At 40.4% G+C, this 17,476-nt stretch overlaps 1 long non-coding RNA gene across 1 annotated transcript in view; it reads left to right on the forward strand.

The window, feature by feature from the left end:
* The first annotated feature begins 287 nt into the window (after positions 1-287).
* LOC127015195 (uncharacterized) overlaps positions 288-17,476 on the forward strand; it is a 134,182-nt gene continuing 116,993 nt past the window's right edge. Inside the window, exons 1-2 of the long non-coding RNA XR_007766296.1 lie at positions 288-351; positions 7,216-7,293. This is a non-coding gene — a long non-coding RNA (uncharacterized LOC127015195). The remainder of the gene's footprint in view (positions 352-7,215; positions 7,294-17,476) is intronic.

Raw genomic sequence — 17,476 nt, forward strand, 5'->3', positions numbered from 1 at the left:
GCTAATCGTGTAGAATCCAAGGTGCAATGTAGGTTTGCACACAGGCCTAACTTGGATACACATGAACTTCTCCACGTATGGAGTTGTGGTTCACCATCTTCAAGAGATGCAGTGAGCTGAATTAAACCCTAAACTGGCAAACAAAGGGTTGTCAGGAGCCACTGGGGAGGGGCAGGAGAGCTCAGTCAGTGGAGAGAGGCAACACCTGGAGCAGCTAACAGGTTAAATTGGCACACCTGCAGAGGAGCTGGCTTTTCTCTCCTGGAAAAGTGTCCTTGGAGTTGCTCCTCTAAGAGGAGGTTTGAATTATTTTTAGGAACAAGTTTGGCGCAGGAAAGAGGCCTGTTCTAGGTTAGTAGTCTTCAGCTTGATATTTTATTGGAGAACTAAGTTGTTTTAAGATGCATCAATGCGAGGCTACAGTTTTCATGGCTGGTATACATGGAAAATGTCGTGTAGGTTCACTGACCCGTGGGGGAGAGAAATTGAAAGTGTGTATGTATTGTGTCTGGAGTTGCTGAGGATTAATTATTTTGTGGTTTTGTGTGTTGTTTGGTTTTTTTTTTTTCCCTTGTGTGGTTTGCACCTAAGTTGATACCTAGAAATTCTAGGGTTATGGGTTGTGTGCTGGCTGGAGGGCTGAGTTGCAAAGAGGCAGACTAGGGTAGACCTGGAGCAGTGGCTATCAGCAGGCTGAGATCAGCTTGGTCTCTAACTACAAGGAGTTGGTCTTCTGTACCTTCTCCAAAGCTTGGGTTGTTTGCAGTACAGGTGCTGGGCTTGGGCTGACCTTCTGGAGTCAGGGAGTCCTCGTGTCCCTGAATTCTTAATGGGGTCTGCATTCTCCTGAGAGTGATCTTGTGAGCCACAAGACTCTACATACAGGCTGGTGAGGTCAAAGTTTTCCTACATGCTAGTGCAGTGTACAAGATGACTCTAGGTAAAGAGCCTTGAGAATAATACTTAAATGTTAACAGGGTTTTTGCTTACTTTAAAGGAGATATTGGGGTCTTGTTGCAAAAGGGTGCAACAGGTGCTTAATGAGTGCTTAATTCCCATGTGCTCTAGGAGAGAAACTGTGTTAAGAAGAGCATGCTGCCCTGCTGTGTTTATCTAACTTGCCTATCTTCACTTCTTTTTAGTTATTCTCCCTTTGTGTTATTCCTCTGTAGCTGTCATGAGGAGGGAAGATTCCCCTCTGTTCCCTCATCTGTGTCCGTGAAGGACTTACAGAGGTGTTTGAACAAGGGATTATCATCACTTTGAGGGGGCAGGCGGAGACTCAGAAATGTGTTTTCCCTCCCATATTAGAGACTAAGCATGAGGGTAGAAACCCAGTAGGAGCTGCCGTCCCTCCCAGAGGTAAGAACATGCCAACATGTTATTTCTGCAAGAGGCAGCAGATCCCACTGAGTTTGGAGCTGATGGGAGTAGGAGTGTTCTCCTGAACCACTAATTCCTCCCTGATGTCCTTGCGTCCGCTGTCCAAAATAGCGATGTCTGCTTGGGCCCTTGTGTCACAGGCTGCTGATCCTACCCTAAGGGATGCAAGGCTTCATGTGTCTTGCAGGCCTGACCCAATCAATTCACTAGGTGTGGTATCTCGGCAATGCAAGGCCCTAAATGAAGGTGCTGCAGGCTTTTTGCTGGCTTGTGAGTTTGGGTGTTTTGTTTTATGCGCTGTGTCCATACTCTGAGTACATGCGCTGCATGCTGAGTCACTGGGTGTGCTTGTAGCGGGGAAAAGCCATGGTACCTGGGGTACTGGGGAGGCAGCATCTCCTGCCCTTGGCTTTGCTGGGAGTAGAGCAGTTGCTTGTTTCCTTGTATCTGTGAAGTCCAGCACTTTGAAATTGTGTGGACAGCGTATGCAGCTGCACACTAAAGAGGGAACGCTTCACTGCCCTATGCAACTGTGTTTCTTCAGACACTATTTAAGGGACCTGATTTTGACCTCCCATACACCCATGTTAGTTGACACTGGTGAGAGTTACTCTTTACTCACACGTGCGAGACCAGGTTCAGTTGCAATCTCTTGGTTTAACAGCAAAAAAGACTACCCAGCAGCATTCCTGCTTGACTGAAATCTTCACAGAGATTCATGGGTTTGGCTCAGCATGCCTTGACGTTAATCTGCTGTTGGAATATCTATGGAAAGAACAGCCAAGCGACTGAAGGATATAAGAAATCTTAGTTTGTCTGGCACAGACTAGCCTGCCACCATAAAAGATGAAAACACAAGAGAAGGAGGTAGGAGGAGTCCACTTGGCTGTTTCAGTTTTCAACACGCAGTCTGGGCTGGCTTCCTTTTGATTATCAGGGAAAGCTAAGAAAAGTAAAACAGTGTTGCTACACTGTGAAACATACCCTTTAAAACAAGCTAGGTCAACCAATCAACCTATGGGGTCAGTTGTGAAGGGAGTTAATGTGTGTATTAATATTAAAGACACAGCATTAATATAGTTTCGAAGTGTTTCATATTTAACTGTGGCTCCAAGTTTGTTGTGGATAACAGGACAAATATAACTAAGGTGGGGCTGAGCACAAGAGCTGGATTCCAGCCTGTTTTAGGAAGCCAAAATAAACACTTAAACAAATACAACATTTCACATGGACTTTTGTGCTAATTATCTACAGTTTCTGATGCTGGCTTTTAAAAGGGTGGGGGGAAGACAGTGAAATATCCAGAAAGCATACTGATGGGAATACTGTGGGCTTTATCCTGATCCTGATCTTGCTGTGTAAATCATGTCTGACTCTTTAGAAGTTCAGTATGAGGGTTGCCTGGCCTTTCTCACCGGGCTATATTAGGGTAGACTTGAATTTTTAAAAAGTGAAACACCAGAAGTCACTGGGTGGATGCTAAAGTGAGGATCTGGTTGTCAGGCTTCTCACTGCTAGTTGATCTGGTGTGTGATTTAGAGCAAGTCTGTGTGCCTCTCTGTTTCCCACTTGCTCTTTGTCCTGAGACTGCTAGCTCTGTACTATTTATTTGCCTTGTGGTACTGTGGGCATAGTCTCTTCAAATTCACTCCACATCTGTTTTATCCCTCCCTCTCTGTTACTTAGCTTATCTTTTTCCAACTCTACATATTCTACTCTTGTATAATGAGCTCTGCTGTGTGTCCAGGCTTGGCATTCTTGTTTGCTTAGACTGTAAACTCCTTGGAGCAGATTGATTTGCCCACTGCCGTTGTTTTATCCCTTGTAATAAACATTATTGCTAATAATAAGAGATGATTGTTACCTCAAATAGCTTTTAAAAAAAAAACCAAACAACAACAAAAAACACCAACTATAATGTAATCCCATACTTTACTGTAGTTGATGACAGCACTTAAAGGTTTAGGATTTGCATCTTTGAAGCTTTTGTAATGCCTCATGCAGCAGGGCTCTGGTCTTCTTTGGAGTCTCAAGGTGCTACTGTTATACTACTAATAAAGTGCTTATAAAACAAAAATGTTTAAAGCTTGGCATGTTGTCTCCTAAAAAAAAAACCCCTCTCTGTTTTTGCTTTTTTTTGTGGCAGTAAAAGCTCACTGATGTGTGTTAAGCTCTGTAGAGACACTTTAATTACTGTACATCTGAATGGCTGTCACATTAGGAGTTAGATATCTATTTCAAGGAAAGAAGCATTTTTATGTTTCTAATATAAATGAGTATGCTTCAGTCTTTTTACCAAATTCAAACTGCATGGAAGAGTATTTTATAATAGATGAAGAAGGCAATATAAAATTAAGTAAAGCTGGGTCTGGTGCCTAAAAATATTTGGCAGAATTCCCTGGAAAGCCACATTTGAACATTTTTAATATATATTACAAGGCAGACAAGAATAATTATCTTCTCTTGAAGTTCCCCAAGTGAGAGAAGTGTATTGTAATGCCCTTTGAAAGAAAATAATGTAAGTTGCCAAATGATTATGTTGTGGAACTCTTCCCCACCCTCTGTCTCTTTCACCCATCTGATTGTATGCAAGAGAGGAAGAATATGGTACCAATGAAGCTGCTGTTCCTACATTCCTTTTAAAAAGACAAAACTTAACACCTCTAAGTAGTGTACCTGTCAATGTACAGGGTAGTCCTTGCAAAAAAAGAATTAAGGCAAGTATTTCTAAAAGATGAAAGCATAGCACCGTTAAAGATAAGGCAACTATTTCTTACAGTTTTATATTGGGAATTCTTGGAAAAATTTATGTAACATTACTCTGACTATTTTTTTTTCTCCTCCCTTCTACATGCAGTATTCAAAACCAGGGATGTAAAAACCTTTTTGATTTGCGTCTTTAGCTACTATTAAAATGAACAGCACAGTCTTAGCAGTGGGAGCTGAGGCAAAACAGGATTAAGTGAACCTGTAGCAACCATTGGTATTTTAAAGGGACCTTGGTAAATGCCCAGCTCCCTCAAAAATTAAGTTGTCCCCATGAAAATCCCTATAGAGATAGATAAGGAGAAGGACATATCTTTAGATGAGAAGAGAACTTTCTTAAAATGTGGAGATCCTTTTAGAGTCAGTAGAAAGACTCTCTTAGTGCCAGGTATCATGGCTTTTATTTTCTTTTCAGTCTCATTGTGCCTGTTAATAGATAGTTACAAGGAAGGGCAGTTATGCCAGCATCTTCCTGTGGAGCTTATCTTGCCCGTCATAGTCTGTTGATGAGGAGTGTGAAGGTAGCCAGAGTAAACGAACCAAAACATGATTCTTGGAAACTGAGTTAGATGCAAACTTCACGGTTAATTTCAGTGTGTTCAGGGTCAAATCTATGGTGAATGAGGAAAACCTGAGTACTGATACTGAATTCCTAGAGGGAAGGAGAGGCATGGGCTCATGAAATGAACATGGGGATAGAGGGGCTGAGGGAGAGGCCAAATTCTCTGCTGTTGTAGGCTGGAATTGCTGTTACTTGGATAAGGAAAGTTCCTTCTGATTTACACCAGCCAAGAAAGGTCCTGCAGGGTCTTGAGAGAGCTGCAGATATGTGATCCTGCAAGTGAAGAAAGAAAACTAGGAATATATGGAGGGACAGTGAGAGATATTTTGGCAGCAGGATTTGAAGTCAGAAACAGGGTGGGAGGCAAAGCTGCGATGGGAGTGCTGAAGCTGAGCAATCCTACCCTGGGAAATCTGTCTGACTGGAGGGATTGCAAGCTGCTTTCTTAATTATTTATTTTTTCAGACCAGAGGATGTGAAGTTAGACTCTCTTATTTCAAGGGGGAGGTGGGAAAGCTGAAGGAGAATAGTGTTTATTTGATTTAGTGGAATCTTTCATATAAAATATGTGCACGTGGTTTGTGTACATCTATTTCAATGAAGACCATTCAATTAATCAGGTGTTCAGGAGAGATTGTTTAGATCTCTTGGGAAATGTTGGTATACCATCTTCCAAATGAGTGTCCTCATGCCTGGCCTGTTGCACAGAGATGGGGTACTTTGGAAACATCTGCAAAATTAACTTTTAGAAATGTTCTAATTTAATCTGGATGGGACCAGTAAAAACTGTGGTTTCATTTTATGGGTAACAAATTGATCCTTGGAATACTTCTCTGCTGCAGTCAAACACGGTGCTGTGGGTGTGCAACTCTGTCTCCCTCTGGCACTGATAACAATGTTCCTGAAGCAGCATGGAGCTCAGCATGGCCTAATCACCATGTATTTATCCTTCTTGGGAAGGTTTTGCAGCTGACATCAAGCTCCGTTTTGCAGCTGTAGTTCAGTATGTGCCACAGTTTTATTCTGAGCACATATGCCATATCATCTATTAAGGTTTTGTCTGGGAAGTAGGCTAAGGCTTGTCATTCTTGGTTATATGAGAGGACTAACTGTCCTTATGCAAATTACTGTGATTTATGTTGTACATGGCATTAGAGGTACTGCACCTGTATGTTGTTAATTGCTATTATGGACTCATCTCCACAAGCTTTTAGTAAATTGATTCCTATAGGCTGCTGGTACTAGGAAAGGTGAGGGATGATGCACTGTGGCTGAGCGGGAAGGCTTGGTAGTGATGACAACTTCATTCTTCTCTCTTCCTTTCCTCTCCTGCTCTGTTGGTAGAGTGCGGTGTACTGGAATAGATCTAAAGACACTTTGCAGTTCATAAATGTTAGGCATACCTCAGAGAGGCCAAAATGCAGTGCAGGAGAGTCCAGTCCTGCAGACAATCAGAGGAGGAGGTGGTGCTTCCACCCTCTTTCTGGAAGGTAAAGCAGTTGGGTGCTTTCCACCTATGCTGAGTCCACTGTGTGTAACTCTCTCTGCTCCCAACTTTTGTTGGCTTAAAGAAGAGAGATTCTGCAGCCAGCTGAGAGTGCAGGAGCTCAGCTGCCTTAGTGGTGCCACTATGTCGGCTATTGTACATTTTTCAAGTCCATTTTTTTAATGTGACAGATCAGAGCTTGAAAAACAGGACATCTTGGAACATAAACTAGATGAAAACAAGCTACAATGAAAGTGAAAAAAACATATCATTTTACTGCCAATTGAAAATTAGGACCAGATGAAGCCTCTGAAGCCCTGGGCATTTAATTTACTGGAGTTGGTCACTCCTCTGTGAAACCAGCATCAGTCTGTGTTCTCTGCACATAAGTGATATCTTTGTTTGTTTGTACTTGACATAATTGGTTGAAGAAAATAATGAGATGGATTGGTTTGGTTTTCTTGTTTGCATAAACTTTACATACAAGTGATTTACTTTGCAAGCCACTATGATAGGGTGTCTGTAGTTCACATGGCCAAGAAATTCTGTAGAACAAAGCTATCTAATAAAGTGTTGCTCTGAATTTGGAGATGAGCTTTCTAAATAAACAGGTTAATGCAGCTTGGCAAAGGTGGTTTTTGTTGTTGTTGTTTTCCCTCCATTTGCATGTATATGAGTATTATCAATCATAGCCAGAAAGAAAAGTTGCTTTGCAATCTAGCCTACTTGTTCTGTTTCTGTGAAGTAAACACACCTTTTCCTAGGGACTCCTTGCCTAAGACTTTCATTGTGTGGTACTCACTGACTCAGCACCTTTTTAGTTTGTGGTCATGTATATATACATATCTCTCAGTGTATTTGGTTGTCAGTCTAGAAGATGGCAGGATTATGATGGACTTCAGACAGCTAAATGTCATTGTCCTTTGAAAATGAATTCTTCTTTGATTTTTCAGGCTGACAAATCAGTTGTCCAGATATCAAACTGAACTACTCTTTTTTTTATACTGTTTGTTTTCAGATCTGCTTCTGCCTGGAAGATTTGGCTTACAGTCTGAATACCTGTGACTTCAGAGAATTAATCATGGTCACAAATCAGGTAATGAGAACCTCCCTCCATATTTGCATTTGTAGTATTTTATATGGAACATGTTTTGAGGCAAGTTTTTGGTGGTGGTCTTTTAGGGGAGTTAGGGTCTCAAGCCATTTTAAAAACATACCTCCAACAGCATTCATGAGGATTTTATGCACTTAAAGGCAAATGAACAAAAAAAAAACCCCTCACACATGTAAACAGTAATAAGAAATGGAAGCACACTTAGCTGTACAGGAAATAGGATTTTGATACCATGGTTAATATGGACTCTTTAAAAAAAAAATTCTCCTTCCAAATTAGTACTTTTTTTTTTAACTCTTGCCAAACATGTTTCAGTAAAAATATTGATTCAGAAGTGCTGAAACTTTTTATTTGGATAAAGTTGTTTTGCTTTGTGTAGTACAACTAAAAGGCAAAGCCAAAGTTTGCTTTGACTTATTGGAAAAATATCCTGAAATAAGGAGTCAGGAGGATACTACTGAAATAAGACATTTGGACTTTTTGATACTAAACATTGTCAGAAGAGATACCTCCCACCTCAAAAGAGTAAAGCTTTTTTTCTGGAGAGCAATTTCTTGCTGAGATATTTGATGATTGTTAACAGCAAATGTTCAGTCCTAGCCTGGTATGTTGTCAGGTTCTCACCAACTTGGTTGTAATACCAGTTGTAATAATGAACTATGGTGGTGGTCTCTGGCGTTGGGAACTGAATGCTAGCCAGGTTTTTAGGACTGAGGAGCTCATGTGTATTGGGAAGAGGTAGTGATGGAAGGCATGCCGTGTGTCACTGGGTGACTTCTTCACTCTAGTCTGAACAGTGTGCAGTATTGCTGATAGGACCTGGAATAAGCCATCTATATTGGGAGAGGGACAGGTATCTAAAAAAAAAAAGATGTCAGGAGACAAGAATAAATGATATTTGGGGAGGAGCACGAGAGATCCCTTGTATCACTGAACAAACACAAGATAAATGCTTTCTCAGTCTCAGTGCAATTACTGTTATGTGTGAGCCCTGCCAGTGTATACTTTCTGCACTTTTACACAATATGTTGGTATGTGCACGGGGCTAAACAGATATCTGACTAGCAATGTGTGTACATGCAACAGACTAGGTACATGGTCATGGACTCTCTATGGAGTTCTCCAAACATGCAGGCATGTAGGTGTTTGTGTGCTGAGCCCTTGGGTACCAAGGAAAGCCATAGCTATCCTCTGGAGCACTTCCTGCTGTGATTTGTTCCCAACTGTTCCTGCTGATACAGAGTGTAAGCAAATTGCACTCACAGGAGAAAATTAAGCCCACTCAGAGTGCTTGTGTGTGCATAACACTTTTAAATAGAAAAGCTTGAGAACTGTTTTCTTTTGACTTTGTTCTGGGTAAGTTTAATGTGGTCCTCTGTAAAGAAAACAAAAGTCTGGAAACCCAAATCTCCAGGAGACTCTGCTCTATTAGATAATTTGAAAATCTTTAATGATCACACACATAGATCTGAGAGATCTCAGGCACACAGCTGTAGTTTCAGAGCACTGGCTATATTTGCCATCTGTCTCTAAGCAAGCAGATTTTGGCTGGATGTTCTGCTTCATATAGCTGAGTGTTACTTGTTTTGCTCCTCGTCACCTCTAGACTGGGCTTTCCAAGAAGATTAATGGAACCTGAGAGAAATAACTCTTTCCCCTTCCTGAGAAAGCAGTATAATGTCATGGCAGTTATTAACTCAGATCAAGTTCATGGTGTTCTAATGTTTGCTGTTTCTTTTCTCGGCTGAAACTCCCCTTCAGCCTAAAAATGCAGAGGTATACTTCTGTTCAGTAGCGTTAAAATTGCTTGTGTATCTGTTTTCACCCCAAACAGATGCAAACTTCTCACTGGTGGAAAAGGCAGAAAGAAAAGCTGTATTAGTATTCTGCTGGCTAATATGGCACTCCTAGAATACCATTAAACTGTCAGGAAAAAAATTGACTAATCACTGTGAATCTCTCCTCAGTCTCCTATTTGCCAGTGGGTTAAAGGAATGTGTATTGATTTGGGCAATGGAAGAAACTTTTGGTTTTCATTATATCCTGTAAACGTCTTGGACTGAAAGCCTCAAGAGTGCTATCATGTCCTACCGCATATATGTACTCTACCCAGCAAGTTTTGAAACAGATTTTTATGATGACTGTGTTTACAGTATTCAGTGAAATCAGGGATGACTGGGCAACAGGATGCCAAACCCTCCTGTCTCCTGAGCTAAAGTGTGCGGATGGAATTTGATGCTGAGATTTTTTTATTTTTATTTTTTCTTAAATTGTACTTACCTTCTTCATTAGTATGACATCAGTAGAAAGTCAGAATTTCTCATAATCTTGCTTTTTGTGGGACTATTAATAAGGGGCTAATATTGACAAACTGCTGGCTGGGAAAATGATGAGGTAATTATTAAGGTGTACATTTGATTTTTTTTTTTTTTTCAGATTTTGGGTCAATTACATAGGGGAAAGGTGTATGTGGGGGGATCTTGTGCTTATTGCCAGGTTTTGAACCAGCTGATACCTCTATAAGGTAGTAATACCTAATATCTGTTTCTCCTTTAAGAGTGTAGGTGATAGTCTTTCCTTCTGTAAGAGGTTTATTATCTTAAAGGCTAACTTGCCTGTAAGTCAGAACAAAAACTTGAAATGTTAATAAAGCAAAAATTCAAGCAGTCTGACATTTGATCTAGATAAAATGAAAACTTAATTTGTTTAATTGTTGAACTGCTGACTTCTATTTGTTGAACTTCTATTGTTGAACTGCTGACACACTTCTATTTTTCAGTGATTCTTCTATTTTTGAATAAATAAGTACAAAAAGAATTTAAATTTGTATTTCTGGGGGTAACATGTCTACTTACCACCTATTTTTTTCAGAGGGAGAACATTTCTGTGAACAGAACTCTGCTGTTCTCAAAAGACCGCCTTCTTGGTGAAAATAGTTTTCATAGTAGTACAGACAAGACTTGTGTGCTGTGACTTGGTTCCTACATTTTCAGTTTGCGCATATCGCCATGCTGCTCTTACTGCAGGGATTTTTCTATAGTTTGCTTTTCACTTTTATCTCTTTGCTAGTGGTGATTATTTCTTATTAAAATGCTCACATCAACGGAGCAATTAATTCTCAGTAATTTCCAAGTTGCTTTGGCTTTGTTAGTGAGTAATCCGGTGTAGTAGGAGTGTATCAGTAGATCAAAGCAGTCAGTGCTGAGCCCCTTGAGTCTCTGCTGTATGTGCATCAGTGCTGGGTGGGGGGGCTATACTCTGGACTGAATGTATCCCCATGCCTGTGGTCCAAAACTTTTGAGAGAAGGTGCCTAGCTTGTATGCCACACTAAGGCAAGCCTGGATGTGATCAGTGGGGACAGTTGCTGGATTTGTTTCAAAATTGCATTGTTGCTCTGAACACAAATGCTGAAATGGATGCAATGTTTGGTTCTCACAAATGAAGTCTACGGTGTGTAGACCAAAGCCTAGTGGTGGATATAATGTTCTGTGTATTCTGGAAATCAGACTATAGCTAACTAATAACCTTCTTGGTTTTACTGGTCTATGTGTATCATACTTCCTGTAAAAATCTAAAAGGAAATCCATCCTTGCTCTTCAGAGGCAGGGAACTCTGTTGGTCAACTGGGCTATCAACGGCACTATAGATGTTACCTAAAGCTTGGTGGGATGTCTTCAGCATGCTGGGCCATGTTTCCAGTTAGTTGGAAGACAATCGAGCCAGCTCTTTTCCTGTGGGTTTTAAAATACTGTAATAGTAATTCCTGAAAGCCACAATTGCTGGGGCTTCATTGTGCAGATCCACAAGGTGTGTCTTCCCTGTACAGGGAACCTATACAACCAACACGCAGGTCTGTTTGTGCCGGTAGTGAATGATTCCATAGCAGAGCTCTACCTGTGTTGCTGCTTTCTGTGCCTGCCTCTGCCTGTGTGTGGCTGGGGACATCCTATGCTTGGGTTCTTTTTCTGTCAACCAGGGGCAAATTTGTTTCTCATTTAGAGAGGATTTAAGAAATGTAGGTTAGCAAGTACTTCAGTGACTCTTCCCCCTCCCATCCTGCCTGTTCTTGTGGTTGATTTTTTTTAACCTATTTGAAAACAATGTTTAGGCAATAAACTGAACCTCTAGCTACATAAGCTATTATGGGATTAAAAAGCTTTCAGAATTGCATTACAAACTTTCTGTCTGAATAGTAAGAGGATTCAAACTCAGGTGTGATGACTGTCCACAGGTCAGTGTGAAATGAAGACAGATGTGGTCACAGTCCTTGCCTCAAGGCATTTATAGTTTGAAACTAGTGAAGGAGAAGGGTTGGGGTGACTGGCACAAAAGTAACAGTGAGTCATCAGCCCAGTTAGACTTAGATCCTGCATTTTCTGGCTCTTAGCTCCACTGTCTTCATGTTGGCCTATGTTGTTCTGCTTTTTATAAAATTGGCAGAATTGGCCTTCTGAAGTGCTTATTTAGGCTATCTTCTTTTCTCCCACTTCTTCAGTAGTTGGCAATGATCAGGTAATGCTCATCTACCATGCTTCCCTGTGATTTTTTTCACTGTGGTCCTTACTGAGGATTCTGTTGCCAGCTCTGTCTCCTTCCTTGAACCTAGGAAGCAGGATGTGAGTGCTTGCTTATACACTGTTCCTTTCTTTGCTGGACTGATTCAAGAGCTGCAGATTGAGTTCTACCCTTCTGCACCTGTGAAGACGTGGGATCCTCTTGGTAACCACCATACACAATAGCATTGACCCATACAAACTCTCACACAGCTCTGGGAGTGGAGACCTTGTATGCGGAAAGGAGGGAAAGGGGGTGGAGTGAGAAACGTGGATTAATTTTCTCACTCTGCAACAGTCTTCCTGGGTGGCCTTGAACATATCACTTACATCTTTCCCTTCTTTCCTGCCCCTTCTTTCTTTCCTTGTGCTTCAGTCTCCCACATGTGAAATGAGGATGGTAAAACTTCCTCTCACCCTTCCTCTGTCTTAACCATTCAGGTGGTTAGCTCTCTACAGCCGATGCTCTCTGTACAGTGCTAGAGCACTGAAATCAGTGAGGTTGACCTTGGTCATGAGCTTAAGGGTTAAAGTAATGCATGGAACATAAATGTTCAGAAACCAGAATTTACTGTAGGTTTCTAGGCTGGGATTTTCAAAGTTCCTGAAGACCATATCCATGTATCAGGTAGACTTATCAGATTGATCACTTATATACCCTAGGAAATTCAAGTTTTAAATCCATATTCAGGTCTCTGAATCAGTGGCTTGACTTCAGAAGTGCTCAACATCCAGCAGTTTGCCATGAATATGATAGATGTGAATTTGGGGTGCTCAGTATTTTTGCAGTTGTCACAGATTTAGAGATGGACTTAGGAGCCTTGCTGTAGATGCATGAGGTTGCAGGGTGGCTGTGGCTCTGTGTGTGTTTTCTTTTTCCCTTAAACCACAGCGTCAGTTCAAAATGTACTTCGTCCTTGTGAACAAGTTACATGTACTAAGTGACTTGATTCATCAGTAGATTCCAGACTGCCAGATGCATTTGGTGGTCTTGGTTATTGTCCAACAGAAAAAGTCACAGAGACCTGACAGTGCGCGTATGTATTTTCACACAGATATTTTGGCGTTTTAGCTAACTGTCTGTGTTCACTCAGTAGAAATGTGGACCGAGTTATTGCAGGAGCGAGGGGGTGGTCCCAGCAGGTCAGAGTTCGGGTTAGTGGTAGGGCAGGGTGGGGAAGTTTGGATTGCAGCTGCCTACACAAAATTTGACCTCAGATTAACCAGACAGCTTCAGTTTCCACTGCTGCTGTCCCAAAGCCTCCATGAGCAAAAATAACCAAAGTACAATAAAAGAAAATAGATTTTTGGAATTTGTACAAAACGGGGAAGAAAAACTTAAAGTGAAGTATTACCTCTTTCTTTGACTAGTACCTGCTGACAGCTCAAAGCAACTGTTAGATATTCTGAGGCTAGTACCACAAGAGTGCATGCATACATCAGTGCTAAACAGGTTAGACAAGATCATGTACCGATGTTAATCAACAGGTCTCTGTTGAAGTTGTGCCAGTTTACACCAGTTAAGGATATAATCCCTGAATGTAATAATTTACTGCCTTATTCCCTTTAAAGTTTAAACTCCTTTATCTTCTTACTCTGAAGGGAGAGCTATTTTTTTATTAGATAATGGGTTCATAGGAATGGGGTGGTTTTATTAAATATTAAAAATTCAACACTTACCTTAACTGAAAGTCTTGGCTTCATTTAGTCCTGATTGAAACTGACAGTGAAGAATACACACTGTTCTTGCCAAATCCTGATACGGTAGGGCAGCAAAGTGTTTTGCGAGTGGTGATGAGTCTCCCTTCTCAGAACTGATCTTACTGAGTTTCCGTAATCAAGGACAGACTTTCAGAAAGGCTCAAATACGGCTTGTTTTTCAGAAACTGCTGAGTATTGAGTGCTAATCTTCCTTTGAAAAACTTATGTTCAATTTCATGCCAGAAGCTTCTGGGTGCCAGGCGCTCTTAAAAACCCCTCTTTGAGTGTCATTTGAAATATGTTTCCACATAAGCAAATTCTATACATTTGTAGGCAATTTTATTTTTTTTAAATAGTATTGTTAAGTGGAGGATGGCAATGGTGTAATTAGTCTTAAAAAGAGGAATTATACTAAAACCTCACTCATTTCTTGCAATGAACTTAGCTGAACTCTTTGAATAATTTGAAGAAGACCTGAGGAGAAAGCAGCTCTGTTTCATGCTTTCATATATCTGTGCGCTCTATTTTGTTTAAAATGGTGTAAAAAATGTTTTGCTGAAGAATTTAACTTTCTGACCTTATCAGAAGGAAGATGTATCATGCAATCCAAATGCCATTAGATTTAAGCCCAGCAGACTTAAATATTTTAGATAAGGATTTATGAAGCTTCCAAAATGCCCTTAGTAAAATTGGATGTTGATCCCACGGACTGCCTGTTTTAGCCCTGCTGACTTTGTCGATAAGATTCAAATAATATTTTGGAAAGATATACTATTGGCCTTGTCTCACAATGCATCAGACTTGACCTCTCCTCTTAGCCTTGCTCTATCTAAGAGTACTCCAGGTGTTGTTCAGACTTCTGTGCCTTCCAACAAATATTATGCTGAATTAAATTTGCTTTTTTTGTGCATAAGGATCTCATTATTTGACAAAAAAATGTAGTAAAACAAATCATTCCTTAGGGTGTCACAAATAACTGTGTCGCTTGAGTGGTGCTGTGGACTGAAACATCTTCAACTTTATGTAAACAGGTTTATTCATTATAAAAGATATCTGCAGACTGTAGAAGCAATGAATGGCAAGAAATGTCTGATAAAGATTGTCAGTAGCCAGAACATGAAATATCATTGAATTCTGAACTTAAGATATCTAAAGAGATAGTGTAATCACCAAGTTCTGCTTTCTCTAAATTTGGAGGTTGACTTCAGTACACAGAGTTTTTAAAAATAAAAAAAAATTCTCTCCTTTCAAATCAGCCCCCCATTGGTTAATATTCAGTATGTAAAGAGTGCAGAGGGAGAAATATTCAATTAGAAAAGCTTGAAGGTAAAACCCTGAATTTGGTTTCTAGGAACACCATTTTGCATTGCTATCACTGCAGGCTTCTCCAAAGGTTCAAAGTTATCTTCAGTAGTCATCAAGTAGAGTAAGAGTGGAATAAGTGCACTGGTGAAAGATATGAGGTGAGAGTTTCCTATTCCCACAAAGGAAGGATTAAGTTAACTTTGAGGTACCAACTTCCTCTTCCTGGGTAGGTCTGGGTAAGATTTCAGTGATCTCCCTGTGACTAGAGGGATGGGCTATGGTTGCATCCTTTGCTCTCCTCTTTCCACTATGCCAGGAACGGTCAATCCATGAATACATTACTAAAACACAGAGTTGCAGCTCTTCTGGTGCTCAGTCCCATAGTCATCCAAAATAGGATGACTCACCAGTGCTGGATTGTCAGGGAGATGGATTTTGGAGCAGGTTTTGAATGGATGTCCCTGACTCTTACTAAATTGCTGAAATACAGGTCCAGAAACAAGTTTTCAAAACCAGTTTGCACCCAGTTGTGACTCACTTGAAGCCCATACTAAAGCTCCCTTATACTCATTTCAGCCAATGTTGAATATTTTTAGATATTCAATCTTTTCTAATTCTGTTTAAATCTTTATTTTTTCATTGCTTATGTTTGCATTGAATGGTATAACTACAACTTGGGGTTAATCATAAATCAGAAATAAAATCAGCCTCTCCTCCTGTGTCTTAATTATTTGTAAGTGGAAGAATTGATTTCTGCTCCCCCCTGCTCCCTCAACTTCTTAATCTGTATCCATTTGTGATTATGTGCAACCATTGTTTTAGGGGATGAAAGGGCAAAGGTGATGTCAATTTACTTTTCCACAGATGGCAGATAATTTATAAGAGTTCTACTGCCTGGTGTGTTCCCACTTTCTAGATAGCTATGTCAGTGTGCAAAGGTGCCTTTCAGGCTTCAGATGTTGAGCAATGCAGGGAAATAAACAGTTAACAGTTTGTGGTTTGGTTGACATGTAGAAAAGTATTAGTTTTTAGAGTACGAAAGTTAAGCAGTTTCTTAATATAGAAAATCATCATATTTTTGAAAACTGTGATGTTGAACTGTTAAGTTTGTATCGACTGAGGCAAAGCTAGAAAAATCCTGGGTGGAAAATCCATGTTCTGAATAAATTACTCATCCCTACATCTCAGTGTGATGACATAACCTTACAGAGTATCTTAAAACAAAGCAAATAATTTTGCTGCTTTCTCCCTTGTTGCTCTTTAACTCAGTAACTTCTTCCTTCCCATGACTTGTTCCATTATCTTCAGTGTGGCAAGTTTAGCATGAATTTACTCCCTTCAATATGAGTGAAATGATTAAATCTGCTCCGATAAATCGTTTCAGTATGTTAGAAGAAAGCTCTTCCTCCTCCTATCTTCTTCCCCACCCTCCCCCTCCTCGCCCACATGTTTTTGATGCAGTTGCCGTAATAGCCCAGGCTCTGCAAAGCATCCTAAAACACACCTGGTGCCGGGTGTTTGGACTTACCTTGGATGTACATTCATATCTCAGCACTTTCCTACATACCTCACTGTAAGTGTGCGCTGAGACTTCTTGCTGCATTCAGGTTTATGGCATGTTTTTTTTTTTTTCTTCCCTTCATGGCATAGAAATGAGGTCTGAACATGCAGCTTTCTGGGTGAAGGCCCAGGGCCACAAACGATCCAAGTTAATTCAGAAACATAGTGTTGTGGAAGTTACCACATGTAAAATATCCATAGGGTGAGGCACTAGTTGTCTGTGTAGACCTATGTCTGACCTTTTCCTCTGGAAAATGCTTTGCAGCGCAAGGTAAGTATCTGACAGGATATATCAAGATTTAAATTACTTTTAAAATCTAAATTTACTGGCTGTATGTATGTGTACAGGAAGTGAAGATTTTTGAGACAGTCATGTAACAAACTATAAAATTCTTCCTGTTTAGTTATTCTGGCTCCAGATATATTGATCACTTTTTTTGCTTCTAATGTAAAGTGCACCGCAATTTTTGTAACTGAAGTTTTTAGTGGGACTGCTGTTTCAGACAGACGTAACTCCTCTGTAAAGGAAGAATTAGTAGTTATTAATAGGCTTTCACTATTGTCTTTCTGTCTTTGTTTAATGTGTTTGAATGTTGAATCATGCTAAATTATGTACATGTTAAGTGATAAATTATGTAATGCTCCAATGTGGTGGGAATTAATAGTGGAACTGCCTTAATTTGCTCTTTTGTTTTTTGCCATAAAACCCATTAAATCTCTCTGTTATGTAGATGGCTTTGTCAAATAGTATTCATAAGAAAGGAGGATGGGAGGGGGGAAAAAAAGCCCAAGCCCCAAACCAAACAGAGCCTTGCTCCCTTTGGACAGATGGTGAGGGCTGAACCTTCATGAATTTGTTATTGACCTAATTGAAATCACATTTGTGTATTGTTCTCAAGCTATGCTAGGGATGGGGCTGGCAGGGGCGGGGGAGAAGAGTCGCATCGCAAAAATGCGGTGCTGTGAAAATCCTCCAGAAGGTTAAGAGGGATTCCAGCACCTCCTGGGCTATTGCTGCTGCCCGCATGGCCCACTGCTGACCCAG

This window comes from Gymnogyps californianus, chromosome 3, assembly GCF_018139145.2.
Source record: "Gymnogyps californianus isolate 813 chromosome 3, ASM1813914v2, whole genome shotgun sequence".
NCBI classification, from domain to species: domain Eukaryota; kingdom Metazoa; phylum Chordata; class Aves; order Accipitriformes; family Cathartidae; genus Gymnogyps; species Gymnogyps californianus.